This window comes from Macaca nemestrina, chromosome 7 (assembly GCF_043159975.1).
Source record: "Macaca nemestrina isolate mMacNem1 chromosome 7, mMacNem.hap1, whole genome shotgun sequence".
Classification (NCBI taxonomy): Eukaryota; Metazoa; Chordata; class Mammalia; order Primates; family Cercopithecidae; genus Macaca; species Macaca nemestrina.
Window position 1 is genome coordinate 86885902 of NC_092131.1, and position 15482 is coordinate 86901383.

A 15482-nucleotide genomic window follows, 5' to 3' on the forward strand; every position below is an offset into this window, starting at 1 on the left:
TTCTTGTGAGAGCTGATGGTTGAACAGTGTGTGGCATTCCCTCTTGGCTCTCTCTCTCCTGCTCCACCATCGTAAGACGTGTTGCTTCCCCTTCACCTTCCGCCATGATTGTAAGTTTCTTGAGGCCTCCCAGTCATGCTTCTTGTTAAGCCTGTGGAACTGTGAGTCAATTATACCTCTTTTCTTCATAAATTACACAGTCTTAGGTAGTAAGTGTAGCAGTGTGAAAACCGACTGATACAGAAGTGGGGCTATCCTCCTGAGTTGGGCACAGCTATAAAGTTACCTGAAGATGTGGAAGTGACTTTGTAACTGGGTAATGGAGAGGTTGGAACAGTTTGGAGGGCTCAGAAGAAGACAGGAAGATATAGGAAAAGTCTGGAACTTCCTAGATACTTGTTGAATAGTTTTGACCAAAATGCTGAGAGTGATGTGGACAATGAAGTCCAGGCTAAGGAGGTCTCGGATGGAGATGAGGAACTTATTGAGAACTGGAGCAAAGGTGACTCTTGCATGCTATAGCAAAGAAACTGGCAGCATTGTGCTCCTGCTCTAGAGATCTGCAGAATTTTGAACTAGAGAGAGATGACTTAGGGTATCTGGTGGAAGAAATGTCTAAGCAGCAAAGCTTTTAAGAAGTGGCATGGCTGCTTCAAAAGCCTAGCTCATTTGCATAAACAAAGAAAACTTATATTTAAAAGAGAAGTAGTTTGGAGAAGTTTGGAAAATTTGCAGCCTGACCATGCAGTAGAAAAGAAAAACTCATTTTCTGGGGAGAAGTTAAACTGCAGAAATTTGCATAAGTAAAGAAGAACTGAATGTTAATAGCCAAGACAATAGGGAAAATGCCTCCAGGGTAGTTCAGAGACTTTCAAGTAGCCCCTCCCATCTTAGGCCTGGAGGCCTAGGAAGGAAATAAGGTTTTGTGGGCCAGGCCCAGAACTCCACTGCTCTGTGCAGCCTTGGGACATGGAGTCCTGCATCCCATCAGCTTCAGCTCCAGACATAGCTAAAAGGGGCCAAGGTCCTTGGGCCGTCACCTCAGAGGGTTCAAGTCCCAAGCATTGGCAGCTTTCACATGGTGTTGGGCTTGTGAGTGTGCAGAAGGAAAGAGTTTGGGAGCCTCTACCTAGATTTCAGAGGATGTATGGAACCATCTGGATGTCCAGGCAGAAGTTTGCTGCAGGGGCAGAACCTTCATGGAGAACCCATACTAGGGCAGTGCAAAGGGGAAATGTGGGGTTGGAGCTCCCACACAGAGTCCCAACTGGGGCACTGCCTAGTGAAGTTGTGAGAATAGGGCCACCATCCTCCAGATCCCACTGTGCACCTGGAAAAGCTGCAGGTACTCAACACCAGCACATGAAAGCAGCCATAGGGCCTGTATCCTACAGAGCCAAAGGGGTGGAGCTGCCCAAGGCTGTGGGAGCCCACCCCTTGCATCAGAGTGCCCTGAATGTGAGACATGGAGTCAAAGGAGATTATTTTGGAACTTTAAGATTTAATGACTGCCCTGCTGAGTTTCGGACTTGTGTGGGGCCTGTAGCCCCTTTGTTTTGGCCAATTTCTCCATTTGGAATGGGAGAATCTACCCAATTCCTGAACCCCCATTGTATGTTGGAAATAACTAACTTGTTTTTTATTTTATAGGCTCATAGGTGGAAAGAACTTACCTTGTCTCAGATGAGATTTTGGACTGTGGACTTTTGAGTTGATGCTAAAATGAGTTAAGACTGGGGTACTGTTGAGAGGGGATAATTGTATTTTGCAATGTGAGAGGGACACGAGATTTAGGAGGGACCAGGAACAGAATGATATGGTTTAGATTTGTGTCCCCACCCAAAATTTCATGTCAAATTGGAGGAGGGGCCTCATGGGAAGTAACTGGGTCATGGGGGTTGATTTCTTGCTATTCTCACGATAGTGAGTGAGTTCTAATGAGGTCTGATGATTTAAAAGTGTGTGACACTTCCCCCTTCACTGTCTCTCTCTCCTGCTCCACCATGGTAAGACGTGCTTCATTCCCCTTCACCTTCTACCATGATTGTAAGTTTCCTGAGGCCTCTCAGTCATGCTTCCTGTTAAGCATGTGGAACTATGAATTAATTAAACCTCTTTTCTTCATAAATTACACAGTCTCAGCTAGTTCCTTATAGCAGTATGAAAACAGACTAATACAAGGTATTAAGAGCATTGAATGAGATAACTAATGTGAAGTTTCTGAAACATGGTAGACACTTATAAATATTGAGTGCTGCAATCATCACTCTTCTTATCATCCAGGACTTAAAGAAGGGTTTGTCTTAAGGGATGAACAGGGAATCATAGAGGAGTGCAAATACAGAAAACATTTTGTGATGAAGAGGCCACCAATCCCTTCAGAGGATGGAGTGAAATACTGGAGGGTGAATTATCAGTAAACCAGACATGTGGAGAGTGCATCAGCAACAGCAACAGAAGCACAGACAAAGAGACTTTACATTTTCACATTCACAGAGCACTAGGAGGACCAACTTATGCTGCTTCATGAGAGTAATGACCAAGCTATAACAAACTTTTAGTTCCTGAAATTTTTAGTCTCCACAAGGACTAGTCTTGATTGTCTGAGGAGCTTGGACAGGTAATTAAGAGGCTTCTGTTCTTTCTTTTTTTTTTTTTTTTTTTTTTTTTAGTAGAGATAGGAGTCTCACTATTTGCCCAGGCTGATCTCGAACCCCTAGCAATCCTCCTGCCTCAGCCTCCCAAACTGTTGGGATTACAGGTATGAGCCACTGCACCTGGTCAAGAGTCCTCTATTCCTTATGTTGATATTTATCCCTCAAAAAAATGTATATTTAAGGTATCTTTAATGTATCTTTACTAAATTGTGTACTAAATCTTAGAAGACCATGAGGACCCTGAAGAAGGGCTTGCTCTTTTGAAGTTCTTCTCCAAGGAACACAAAGGCAAAGAGTGTAAGAAAGAAAAGTCTTTGATGGCCCCTGGGTGCCCATTGATCTGAGCACAGGTGTCACATGCCTCAGTTTAACATTGGACCTCAGGCTCATATTTCTAGAGAGCAGCAGGTGCAAGTTATAAGAGCAACTCACAATGAAAGGAAGGAATGCCAATATTAGTAACCAGCAACCCCTCATCTGCCTCACCATCCCAGATGGGGCACTCAGCCACTTTTTGACCCTTGTACAATAAATTTGGGTGAGTTTTCAACTCCAGAGGGTTAGTCCAACTTATCTTTTAAGACTGTAGTTTTCCAACTTTGTTTCATTTAGAATCACTTGGGAGACTTTTATTTAAATAGTTCTGGCTCCATCACCAGAAATTCTGATTAAATTGACCTGGGATGGGACCTAAGCACAGGGAATTTTAAAATATGATTCTAATGCAGACTGAAAAGTATTGCTCAAGTAGATCTGACAGTTCTCTTGATCTTACTTTCCAGATCAAGACTTGGTTAGCAAGCAGAAAAGTATGGCTAGTTTGCAAGTCAGTCCACAGACTTGGAAGGTCAAGTCCCCAAACCTAGGTTGCAATTCCCAAGGTCAGTTGTCTAGACCAGTAAGTGTAAATCTTATATATTCTAGTTCTGCCTACTGATTAGCCACAAAATGGGCACAGGCCTCTCTTAATCAGTAGTATTATTTAAAGGTATGCCTACATGGCCAGGCGCAGTGGCTCACGCCTGTAATCCCAGCACTTTGGGAGGCTAAGGCAGGCGGATCACGAGGTCAGGAGATCAAAACCATCCTGGCTAACATGGTGAAACCCTGTCTCTAATAAAAATACAAAAAATTAGCACGGTGTGCTGGTGGGTGCCTGTAGTCCCAGCTACTCGGGAGACTGAGGCAGGAGAATGGTGCCTGTAGTCCCAGCACTTTGGGAGGCCGAAGTGGGCAGATCACCTGAGGTCAGGAGTTCGAGACCAACCTGACCAACATGGCAAAAACCCGTCTCTACTAAAAATACAAAAATTAACTGGGCGCAGTGGTGGGCACCTGTAATCCCAGCTACTCGGGAGGCTGAGACATGAGAATAGCTTGAACCTGGGAAGTGGAAGTTGCAGTGAGCTGAGATCACACCACTGTACTCCAGCCTGGGCAACAGAGCAAGACTCCATCTCAAAAAAAAAAAAATGGTATGCCTACCTAGGAAAGGAAGTTCTGAAATACTTCCTAATCCCCTCAGAAGTTCATAAGGAAATGTAACAACAGAGACCAGGAGATTCTGAAGTACCAGATTACATAATTTAATTATGAGATATAGCGCCTGCTTTTCAAGTCACCTCCATCCCCACACTCAGTGACTAAGTGCTTTCACAGAAGTCAAGTTTCAGCTGAGGGGATAACTGAGGAATGGCGGGGACAAAATGAGAAGGTGAGTATAAAAGTCCATGCCCAAAATTGGCCCAGGAGAACAGAGCCGAGGGAAAGCTCATATATGACCAATGGATGGATATGGGTCAGTTGAAAAGTACAAATGCATATAAAACTCAATAATGAATAATGGATAAGCATGTGGTAACCACTGTAGAGGCAGAGTCAAAATATACTTAAAATTCAGAGTATATGTGAGTCAAATATGTGAACTAATGGCTTCCAGGCAGGAAGCACTCGATTGAGATTCAGAAAGATGGCAAATAGGAAAATTATGTGCTTGCACTTGCTCAAAAGACACACAGAATACTGCCTGGCGGAACATTCAACCAAAGCTGTGTTTCATCCTCATTTTCTTTTTCTTTTTTTTTTTTTTTTTTAAGATGGAGTCTTACTCTGTCACCCAGGCTGGAGTACAGTGGTGCCATCTCAGCTCACTGCAACCTCCGCCTCCCAGGTTCAAGCGATTCTCCAGCCTCAGCCTCCTGAGTAGCTGGAATTACAGGTGCCCACCACCACGCCCAGCTAATTTTTGTGTTTTTAGTAGAGACAGAGTTTCACCATATTGGCCAGGCTGGTCTCGAACTCCTGACCTTGTTATCTGCCCATCTCGGCCTCCCAAAGTGCTGGGATTACAGGCATGAGCCATTCATCCTCATTTTATATCTGGAATTGAGATTCCTCATTTAGGAAAAAAGACAGGGCTTCAAAAGGACACTGGCAGAGTCCAGCTTAGAGTTCTACTCCACCTCATAAACTGATCCCTCAAAAAGCCAACTTTTGTCTTCCTTTACCCTTGGTTCAGTATCCAAACCACAGGCTCAAGGGTTGTCTGAGAAGGGTTATGTGTGCATTCTGGGCCTCCCGCTCTCATGTCCTAAATCTAGTGGTACACAGCACACTCCCTATTTCCCATCCAAATTCATATATATATATATATATATTTTTTTTTTTTTTTTTTTTTTGAGACGGAGTCTCGCTCTGTCGCCCGGGCTGGAGTGCAGTGGCCGGATCTCAGCTCCCTGCAGGCTCCGCCTCCCGGGTTCAAGCCATTCTCCTGCCTCAGCCTCCTGAGTAGCTGGGACTACAAGCACCCGCCAACTCACCCGGCTAGTTTTTTGTATTTTTTAGTAGAGACGGGGTTTCACCGTGTTAGCCAGGATGGTCTCGATCTCCTGACCTCGTGATCCACCCGTCTCGGCCTCCCAAAGTGCTGGGATTACAGGCTTGAGCCACCGCGCCCGGCCCCAAATTCATATTATCAAATCTCTTACGGACTTTTCTTAGAAAAAGATCCAACTATTCATTCAAAATTTTTAAATTCTTCTTAATGAAGATCTTGGGTTTTGTATTTCTTCCAACTGACCTCCTTCACTTCCCTGTACCCATGAGTACATGTGCAAATCACTCTTAAGCCACATGGATGGTGCTGATTTTCCAAAAAGCAGTAGATAGCCTACTCAAAAAATGATAATTTGAGGAGAGTTTTCCCTGCATAGGAACTATGTACAAAGATATGGGAGTAGAGGAACCAAGAGAAACAGTTGAGCAAACTAGGGCTCAATAACACCTAAATTATTCACCACCCTTAAGCCAAAAGAAACAAGAGAGGTATCTAAGTTTTCCTGAGCTATGTATGTAATAGTGAACAGTTCACCTCCAAGATAAAGTGTAGTCTTCTCGATGCAAGCCTCTTCCACCTGTGTTCTTTTGGTTATCTTCCTTAGGAACTAGAACTAAAGAGAGGTTAACTGCCACAGTGAGAACATGCTCCTGACATCTGAGTACCAGTGTGGCTCCGGAAACTCCACAGATACCCCAGGACTAGAAAATAACTGGACAATGGGATGTTCTATCTTGCCCACACTGAGGGATATAGAAAGCTCCAAAGGTAGATCTCAAGGCAAAAGACATTGAAGCTGGACTCATCCACAACTACTCAAGAGAACAAGGCCAAAAAGATGCTCAAAAATCAGAGCTTTATTCAAACATCGTAGAAGATAGTTAGATTCGATGTATGTCAAATTCCTTCCAATCCTTTCTACATTTCTTTCATTCTGTAAGATTTTATCTGAACACCCTGTGAAGCTTGGATTTGAACTTAGAAACATCTAACTCCCAAATCCAAACACAGCTACTGCTCTTTGAACATGACAGTAGGGCTGGGTTCCCAGTTTGACCTACAATAATTAGAAAAACCTTGCGTCCTATCCTCTGGTAATGGCTTGCTCCAACATCTAGCATCCAATCACCTTCCAGGTGGAAATGAAAGAAGTTGTTGGGTTAAAGAGAAACCCTACTAGCAGAGACAGAAAGTAACAAAGAATGGTACTCTTTCTTCTTGAAAATCTCTGTGGCAGAAAAACATGTTATCTAAAAACTTAAAGCTTTGCCAGGCATGGTGGCTCATGCCTATAATCCCAACACTTTGGGAGGCCGAGGTGGGTGGATCACTTGAGGTCAGGAGTTCGAGACTAGCCTGGCCAACATGGTGAAACCCCATCTCTACTAAAAATACAAAAATTAGCCAGGCATGGTGGCATATCTGTAATCCCAGCTACTTGGGAGGCTGAGGCATGAGAATCACTTAAACCTGGGTGGCAGAGGTTGCAGTGAGCCGAGATAGGGCCTCCGCACTCCAGCCTAGGCGACAGAGTGAGACTCCATCTCAAACAAAAAAAAAAAAAAAGGCAACTTAAGACTTTAGGAGAAAATAGATATGAAAACAAGGTCAAAATGAACCTATAAAAGTTCTTATGTATACTCCTCATAGTCACTAAATTAAAAAGATAAAAAGATAGCATACCAATTAAGGAGACTATCAGTAACGTACATGTCTTCAAATTTAAGATAACTGATTTTGTATAGTTCATTTCCATTGACCATTCACTTCTTGCTGAAAGTTTTTTAGACTTTGTCTCCTTCGTGATTTCCATGAAGCACTTGAATTTTTTTTTCATTTTTATGAATAATTCACATGTTAAAGGTCATTTGCCTCAGTGTTAGATTCTCCACTCAAATGTTCAGTATCTTTCTGATTTTATATAGAGTCCCACTATAGACACAGCTACATTCGAATAATTTGAAAGACTGAGATTCTCTGGATAACAAGACTTGCAGTCTTATAACTCTCCAATGTTATACAGCCCTTACTCAGCGGATGATTAATTTGTATTACAAAATTATAACAAGCACAGGACATCAGCATTGCTTGCATACATCTCAGCTCTCTTCCTATTAAAGACAATGAAGCTGAGTTCTGAGGGTCAAATGTATTTTCCCTGTACTTCCAAAGTCTGCTAAAACATCTGCTTATTCTCTCTCTTCACAAGAACATAAGCAACCTCAGTACAGGTATGTTTTATTCAGTGATGCACCATAGCAATTAAGAGTGCCTAGCACATACAAGTATTTAATAAAATATTTGTTGAGTGAAAACCATCCACTTTACCTTTCTTTCCTACTCCCTACCACCAAGTCCCTCTAATTCTGTTTACCCCAAAATGAATCATTAGAAATCAGCTAATAGAGGTTGGCACGGTGGCTCACACCTGTAATCCCAGCACTTTGGGAGGCTGAGGCGGGTGGATCACGAGGTCAGGAGATCGAGACCATCCTGGCCAACATGGTGAAACCCTGTCTCTACTAAAAATACAAAAATTAGCTGTGTGGGATGGCGCATGCCTGTAGTCCCAGCTACTCTGAAAGGTGAGGCAGAAGAATGGCTTGAACCCGGGAAGCGGAGATTGCAGTGAGCTGAGATGGCGCCACTGCACTAAAGCCTGGCAATAGAGTGAGACTCCGTCTCAAAAAAAAAAAAAAAAAAAAAAAGCTAATAGAAGAACTTAACATTCAAAACTAAGGAGAAAATATATAAAAATAAATATATGGCCAGGCACGGTGGCTCACACCTGTAATCCCAGCACTTTGGGAGGCTGAGGCGGGCGGATCACAAGGTCAGGAGATCAAGACCATCCTGGCTAACACGGTGAAACTCCATCTCTACTAAAAAATACAAAAAAATTGCCGGGCGTGGTGACGGGCGCCTGTAGTCCCAGCTACTCAGGAGGCTGAGGCAGGAGAATGGCGTGAATCCGGGAGGGGGAGCTTGCAGTGAGCTGAGATCGGGCCACTGCACTCCAACCTGGGCGACAGAGCGAGACTCTGTCTCAATAAATAAATAAATAAATAAATAAATAAATAAATAAATGTACTAAGCCAAGAAAGAATTCACCTATGGAGAAGAAATTCTGCATTGCCTTCTAAGGACAAACCATATAGGCTATAATGTTTAACAAACTTCAAAAACATTTAGGATAGCACACAAAAATTACAATTCAGTAAAAGAAAATCTTTAAACTGAATATTTTATATTACTGTTCTGTCCATTATCCAGTGCTTTTACAGGAATTCCCTACTGACCAGCTCCTTCCACACTTGACTCCCACCTCATTGTATGACCTCACTCTTCTGTTTCACAGAGAAGAGCTCTCCGTGATTTTCTCTTCACCCTCTAAGTCCACAACCCCCACACTCTCCAATATGTTGGATAAATCCACCAAAAAATGTTAAGTAATATCAAAATTATTACTCAAGTAAATAGAAAAATGAGGACATATTTGACATAATTAAATGAAATTGTACTATCTCAAACTGAGGAATTTGCATTTACTTCACAAATTTCAGAGCCTCCCAAGGATACATGAATATGAATGTAACTTACTACTGCATAAACTAAAGCACTCACCAAGGGATCCTTCTCTTGTATAAAAAGCTTCCTCCAAAAGTAAATTCCATCTTCCATATGTGGGACCACAGGATACTGGAGGTATAAATAAGCAGGAGGAAGAGGAAAAGGAGAAACTGAAGAAGAAAGAGAGAAAAAAATAGTTTGTCTTCTCTTTAGCAATCATTGGTTCATAAAACAATGGGGTTCAGTTTAGGAGCCCTATGCTACATATCCTAAACAAGTTTAAAATTAGAGGGTAAGCAAACATACACTCAGGAAGTTCTAGAACTTCTCAAGCCCACCTGTACTCCACTGGTTGTCTTTTGAATTCTGGCACAGTTAAGGAGGCCTCATAGTCACTGTGTCTCTCACAGCACAGAAGTAAGAGGCAGAGTCTTTCATCTGGAGCTCCTGTAGAAGGAGGTAACCATAACTATCAGAGCGACTAAGGAAGGAAGAAAAATGACCTCTCTCCTCCAAACCATCCAGAGCATTGTAAGAAAGAAATGTGGGTGCTCCACCATCATGTTGCTGGTACCAAGACAGCCCATCAAACCTAGATGTCTGGTACGTGCAGTTTATCTGGACAATGGCTCCTTCCACAGCTGTCACTTCAGAGGGCTGCTCAAGGCTTTGTCCTGCAGTGCCTATGACAAGATACATGATTGTTATTAGGGCAGCACTCCCAGAAGCCCCATCATTATTAAAAATGAGGTTTCTTCCAAAAACTATTGAAATAATTTTTTAAATGATGCCTCCATGTGGTCACAAAAGAACTGCCATTGATGGGAGATTTCTTAGACTGAAATAAATGGTTGCAGTAACAGCAGCAGCCATAGTAATAGGAGGACAATTAGCACCACATTAGGAAAATGCATATTCAGGAAATACTCTCATTACAAATGTCAAAATTTGCAATAATTTAGCTGAAAGGAAATTGTTTTGAAAATTCCTAGCAGCATTTGCTATTAGATTGAAACTTACCTCCCATCTTCATGGAGACATAAAGAAGGAAAGCTCCCCACATCTGCTGCAGGACACCACGAGCCTGGCACTGCATCCCCGGTTCCTGAGCCACTGGAGTCTGCAGAAGGTAGACACTTCATACGGGTGAGGGAAGGAAGCTCAGTCTGGATGCAAAACCCAATAGAAATACAAGGGGAGGAGCTTCTTTCTTGAAGGGATGAGTTCAAGCTTCCTTCCACTGGAGGAGCGATGGGTTCCCTTACAGGAATATCTTTACATGAACATTTTCTACTGATAAATCCACAGGTTTTAAGCTGGGCACAGTGGCTCATGCCTGTAATCCCAGCTACTCAAGAGGCTGAGGTGGAAAAATCCCTTGAGGCCAGGAACTGGAGACCAGCCTAAGCAACATGATAAGGTCCCTATCTCCAAAAAATAATCCACACATTTTAATCCAAGTGATTGTGGTGAACATCAAATATGTAAAGAACAGAGAAAACAAATGGGAACATAAGGCAAAGTTAAAACAAGTCAATTTGACCATACTAACAGTTTCCTTTCTTATGATACAACAAAATGAAATCCAGGATCAATTAGAGATGCAGTGTGTGTGTGCATATACTAAATATTGTTTGTTTGTGTGTCATACATATTTTGAAAGCTAGAAAGAGAAGGAAATTTATCTACCATTTAAGCGTACTTACAACAGCTAATATAGAAATAATCTTCAAAATATTCAAAAGTAAGTTGCAGAGTGATGAGTATTGAATATTTTTATCACAAACTTATGTACATATGCACAGAGTTGGTTTGTTTTTGTTTTTGTTTTTGTTTTTTTTGAGACGGAGTCTCGCTCTGCCGCCCAGGCTGGAGTGCAGTGGCCGGATCTCTGCTCACTGCAAGCTCCGCCTCCCGGGTTCACGGCATTCTCCTGCCTCAGCCTCCCGAGTAGCTGGGACTACAGGCGCCCGCCACCGCGCCTGGCTAGTTTTTTGTATTTTTTAGTAGAGACGGGGTTTCACCGTGTTAGCCAGGATGGTCTCGATCTCCTGACCTCGTGGTCCGCCCGTCTCGGCCTCCCAAAGTGCTGGGATTACAGGCTTGAGCCACCGCGCCCGGCCCATATGCACAGAGTTTTAAAAGTGTGAGGATATATTCAATAAACTACTAACATTGGTTATGTTAGGAGTTGCAGTGGAAGAGTTGAGTGAGTTAATTTTTTTTGTACATCCCTATATTGGTTAATGTTAAAATACACATGTTTGATTATGTAATTTTTTAAAAAACTAAAGGAAAGAAGAGAGATATAACAGGAAAAAAGAACTGGGAGCAGTGGCTCACACCTGTAATCTCACCACTTTGGGAGGCCAAGGCAGGCAGATCACTTGAGGTCAAAGTTTGAGATCAGTCTGGCCACCATGGTAAGACCCCATCTCTACTAAAAATACAAAAATTAGCCAGGTGTGGTGGCACACACCTGTAATCCCAGCTACTCAGGAGGCTGAGGAAGGAGAATCACTTGAACCTAGGAGGCAGAGGTTGCAGTGAGCTGAGATCAGGCCACCGCACTGCAGCACAGGCAACAGAGTGAGACCCCATTTCAAGAGGAAAAAAGATCTGAGAAAAAGGGAGGAAAACAGAGAGAAAAAAATGAAAACTTCAACAATATGTTAAACTATTTATCAAGATGTCCCAGAAATAAATTTATTATCTCTACGAAATTTTTTCATACCTATTTTTCATACTTATTGGCCTCTCATTAATACTATTCAATATTAAAGGTGGCTACAATTAAAGAAAGATCTACATACAAATAACAAGTGTTGGCAAGAATGTGGAGAAGTTAGAAACTTCATATATTGCTGGTGGAAATTTAAAATGGTGCAACCACTTGGAAAACAGTTTGGTAGGTCCTCAAAACATCAAACATAGATGTGCCATATGACCCAGCAATTCTAGGTATACATCCAAAAGAAATTAAAACATATGTTCACACAAAAACTTGTACATAAACGCTAATAGCAGCATTATTCACACTAGCCAAAAAGTATAAACAACTGTCCCATCATCTGATAAACTGATAAAACATGGTATATCTATAAAATGGAATATTATTCAGCCATTATAAGGAATGAAGTATTAACACATGCTACAACATGGATGGCCCTTGAAAACATTATGCTATGTGAAAGAAGCCAGACGCAAAACGTCATGTATTGTATGATTCCATTTGTGTGAAATGTTCAGAATAGTCAAATCCTTGCAGATAAAGAGTTAATTAATGGTTGCCAGGAATTGGGGGCTGGGAGTGCCGGGGTAAGTACAGGGAGGGACTACTAATGAGTATGGGATTTCTTTTTGACGTGATAAAAATTTTCAGGAATTAGCTAGTAATCAATTCACAACTTTGCAAATATACTAAAAATTCCTAAGTAATATGCTTTAAAAGAATAAATTATATATTATGTGAACCAATGTTGATAGATATTGGAGAATCTCACTACACTTGAAATCAATGTACTATATTTTTTTAAAAGGTATTTACTGAGTCCTGCCATGAGCACAGTTCAACTTTTGTAACCTGCTGTCTGACTGGTATTTTAAATCTTTGCTGCTCCTTTTTGCCACAGAGTCAAAATCATCTTCCCACAAAGAAAGCTATGGAATTAAGAGTGTTAAAACTGGCCAGGACCAGGAACAGTGGCTCATGCCTATAATCCCAGCACTTTTGGAGGCGGAGACAGGAGGATCATTTGAGCCCAGGAGTTGGAGACCAGCCTGGCCAAAGTAAGGAGACCTATCTCTACAAAAAATAAAAATAAAAAACTAACCAGTAATGGTGGTATGCACCTGTGGTCCCAGCCACAAAGGAGCCTGAGGTGGGAAGATCACCTGAGCCCAAAAGGTCAAGGCTGCAGTGAGCCATGATTGCACCACTTTGGGAGGCTGAGGCAGGAAGATCACTTGAAGCCTGGGCAACATAAGGAGATGAGCCTGGGCAGCATAGAAAAAACCCTTGTCTCTACAAAAAATTTAAAAATTAGCTGGGCATGGTGGCAGGCACCTGTAGTTTCAGCTATTCAAGAGGCGGAGAAGGGAGGATCACTTGAGCCCAGGAGTTCGAGGCTGCAGTGAACTATAATAATGCTACTGTACTCCAATCTGGGCAACGAAGCAAGAACCTATCTCAAAAAAAAAAAAAAAAAAAGATGCTACGGTTGCACCATGTGAAAAAAAGTGTTAAAACTACTGCTGGGTCCATGCTGACTTAAGTTTCTCCTTGATTTTCATAAGTGTATAGTATAACTTATATATGCTGAATTCAGTCTCTTGTACAACAGCAGACATTTGTGCAACAGTAGGTGTATTGAAAATGTGGTGGGGAGAGGGTATTGCCTGCCTCCTCACCTTAAACAGCATTATTTACGCATTTTATCCGTGTTTCATAAAAATTAGTAGAAAATGAGAAACTTAAATTTTTAATGCCAGGGATGAAAAAATTTGAAACAAACTGCATGCAACTAGGATAAAGATAGAAATAACCATGCTGTAAGCAAAAAAAATTCAAAGGCAATTTAAATCCTTGTGAACCCACTGAAAGCATTATTTTCTATTTACTGCACATAATAGGTTCATAGCACCTGGATATAACAAATGTAATGCTGCCATCTTGTGACACCACGTATCATTGCCACTTTATACACACACCTCCAAGATAAAAATGTTCTTTCCCTATCGAAAATATAAAAAAGAGCTCAAGGTGGGCCTTAAAGCCAGGCTGCAGAGTTTGGACTTGGTCCTTAGGGCGGTGAGAAGGCACTGAAGAATTCAGACCAGAGAACTTCAGAAAAATGGCAGATAGGAGACAGGGCTAACTTGCAGCTCCCACTTGGATGCACAGAGCAGCGTGTGGAGACTCACGTCATAAACTTTTGCTCCAAGGAGTACCACAAGAACATACCAGGAAAGCTGAGATAATCCACAGACCTTTTGGAGGAAGTGGATTGCTGCTGCAGGCCCCCGGAGACAGCTGGAAAACTGTGAGTGCCCAAAGTGTGAAAGTGTGAAAGAAGAGCCATCTGCCCCCAAACACATACCCTCACTGGGGAACCAGAAGTCCAACTCACGGGAGAAGAATTTGACCTTACATACAGCTGAGACAAATTTACAGAGCTGAGCAAAATACAGGGGTAGAAGAAGAGGTGGGAGGAGCCCTTTGGGTACTCCCAGTCCCCAGAGAAGCCATTTCTAACTTTGTCTCACGGGAGCCTTGGGGAGGACTGCCAGAAGAACTAGGAAAAGACTATGGGGAGAAGAAAACTTCCAGCTGAACCTTGTAACAATTTCCACCAAATGCAAAGTTTCCTGGACAGAACCTAGAGGAGGAGGTGAATCAGGAGCGCAGACACAGCACAGAAGCCGTGGCAGACAGGGAGGTGCGAAACCTGAAAGCCCTGCTTGCTTTCTCAGCCAGGAGGCTGGTAGCCTGGGGCAAGTTCTCAGCTCTGCTCACCCTCTGCCTGGAAATAAACTCAGTGTTGTTGGGGGTGGGAAAGGAGGGTCATGGTGGAAGTGAGACCAGCCTTTAGGGCTGCAGGGGAGCTGGGTGAGGCCTGTAACTGCCGACTTTTCCCTACTTCCCTGAAGACCCACATGACACAGCAGAAGGAGCCATGACCTCCCTGGGAACATAACTCCATTGGCCTGAGAACCCCTGCAGCAGTGGCAGCAAGACCCACCCAAGGAGAGTCTGCACCCGGACACGCCTAGCCCTGCCCCCATGGTCTTTCTCTACCTGCCTGGGCATGGATGGGTAGAATGGGTAGAAGGGGTAGAATCAATACTGTGAAAATGATCACACTGCCAAAAGCAGTCTACATATTCAATGCAATTTCCATCAAAATACCACCATCATTCTTCACAGAACTAGGAAAAACAATCCTAAAATTCAAATGGAACCAAAAATGATCTCACATAGCCAAAGCAATAATAAGCAAAAACAACAAATCTGGAGGCATCACATTACTCAACTTCAAACTATACTGTAAGGCCATAGTCACCAAAACAAAACAGCATGGTACTGGTATAAAAATAAGCATGTAGACCAATGGAACAGAAGAGAGAACCTAGAAATAAACCCAAATATTTACAGCCAACTGATCTTCCACAAAGCAAGCAAAATCATAAAGTGGGGAAAGGACACCCTATTCAACAAACAGTGCTGGGATAATTGACTGGCCACCTGTAGAAGAACAAAACTGGATCCTCATCTCTCACCTTATACAAAAATCAACTCAAGATGGATCAAAGACTTAAGTCTAATACCTGAAGCCATAAGGATTCTAAAAGATAACATCAGAAAAACCCTTCCAGACATTGGCTTAGGCAAAGAATTTATTACCAAAAACCCAAAAGCA

The 15482-nt window shown here is 42.4% G+C and overlaps 1 protein-coding gene across 1 annotated transcript in view; it reads right to left on the minus strand.

The window, feature by feature from the left end:
- The window catches only part of LOC105496594 (olfactory receptor family 4 subfamily E member 2), a 48367-nt gene extending 38886 nt beyond the window's left edge, over positions 1-9481 (minus strand). Inside the window, exon 1 of the transcript XR_011626026.1 lies at positions 9402-9481. The gene's annotated coding sequence lies outside the window, so the exon portion shown is untranslated. The remainder of the gene's footprint in view (positions 1-9401) is intronic.
- Between the last annotated feature and the right edge of the window lie 6001 nt (positions 9482-15482).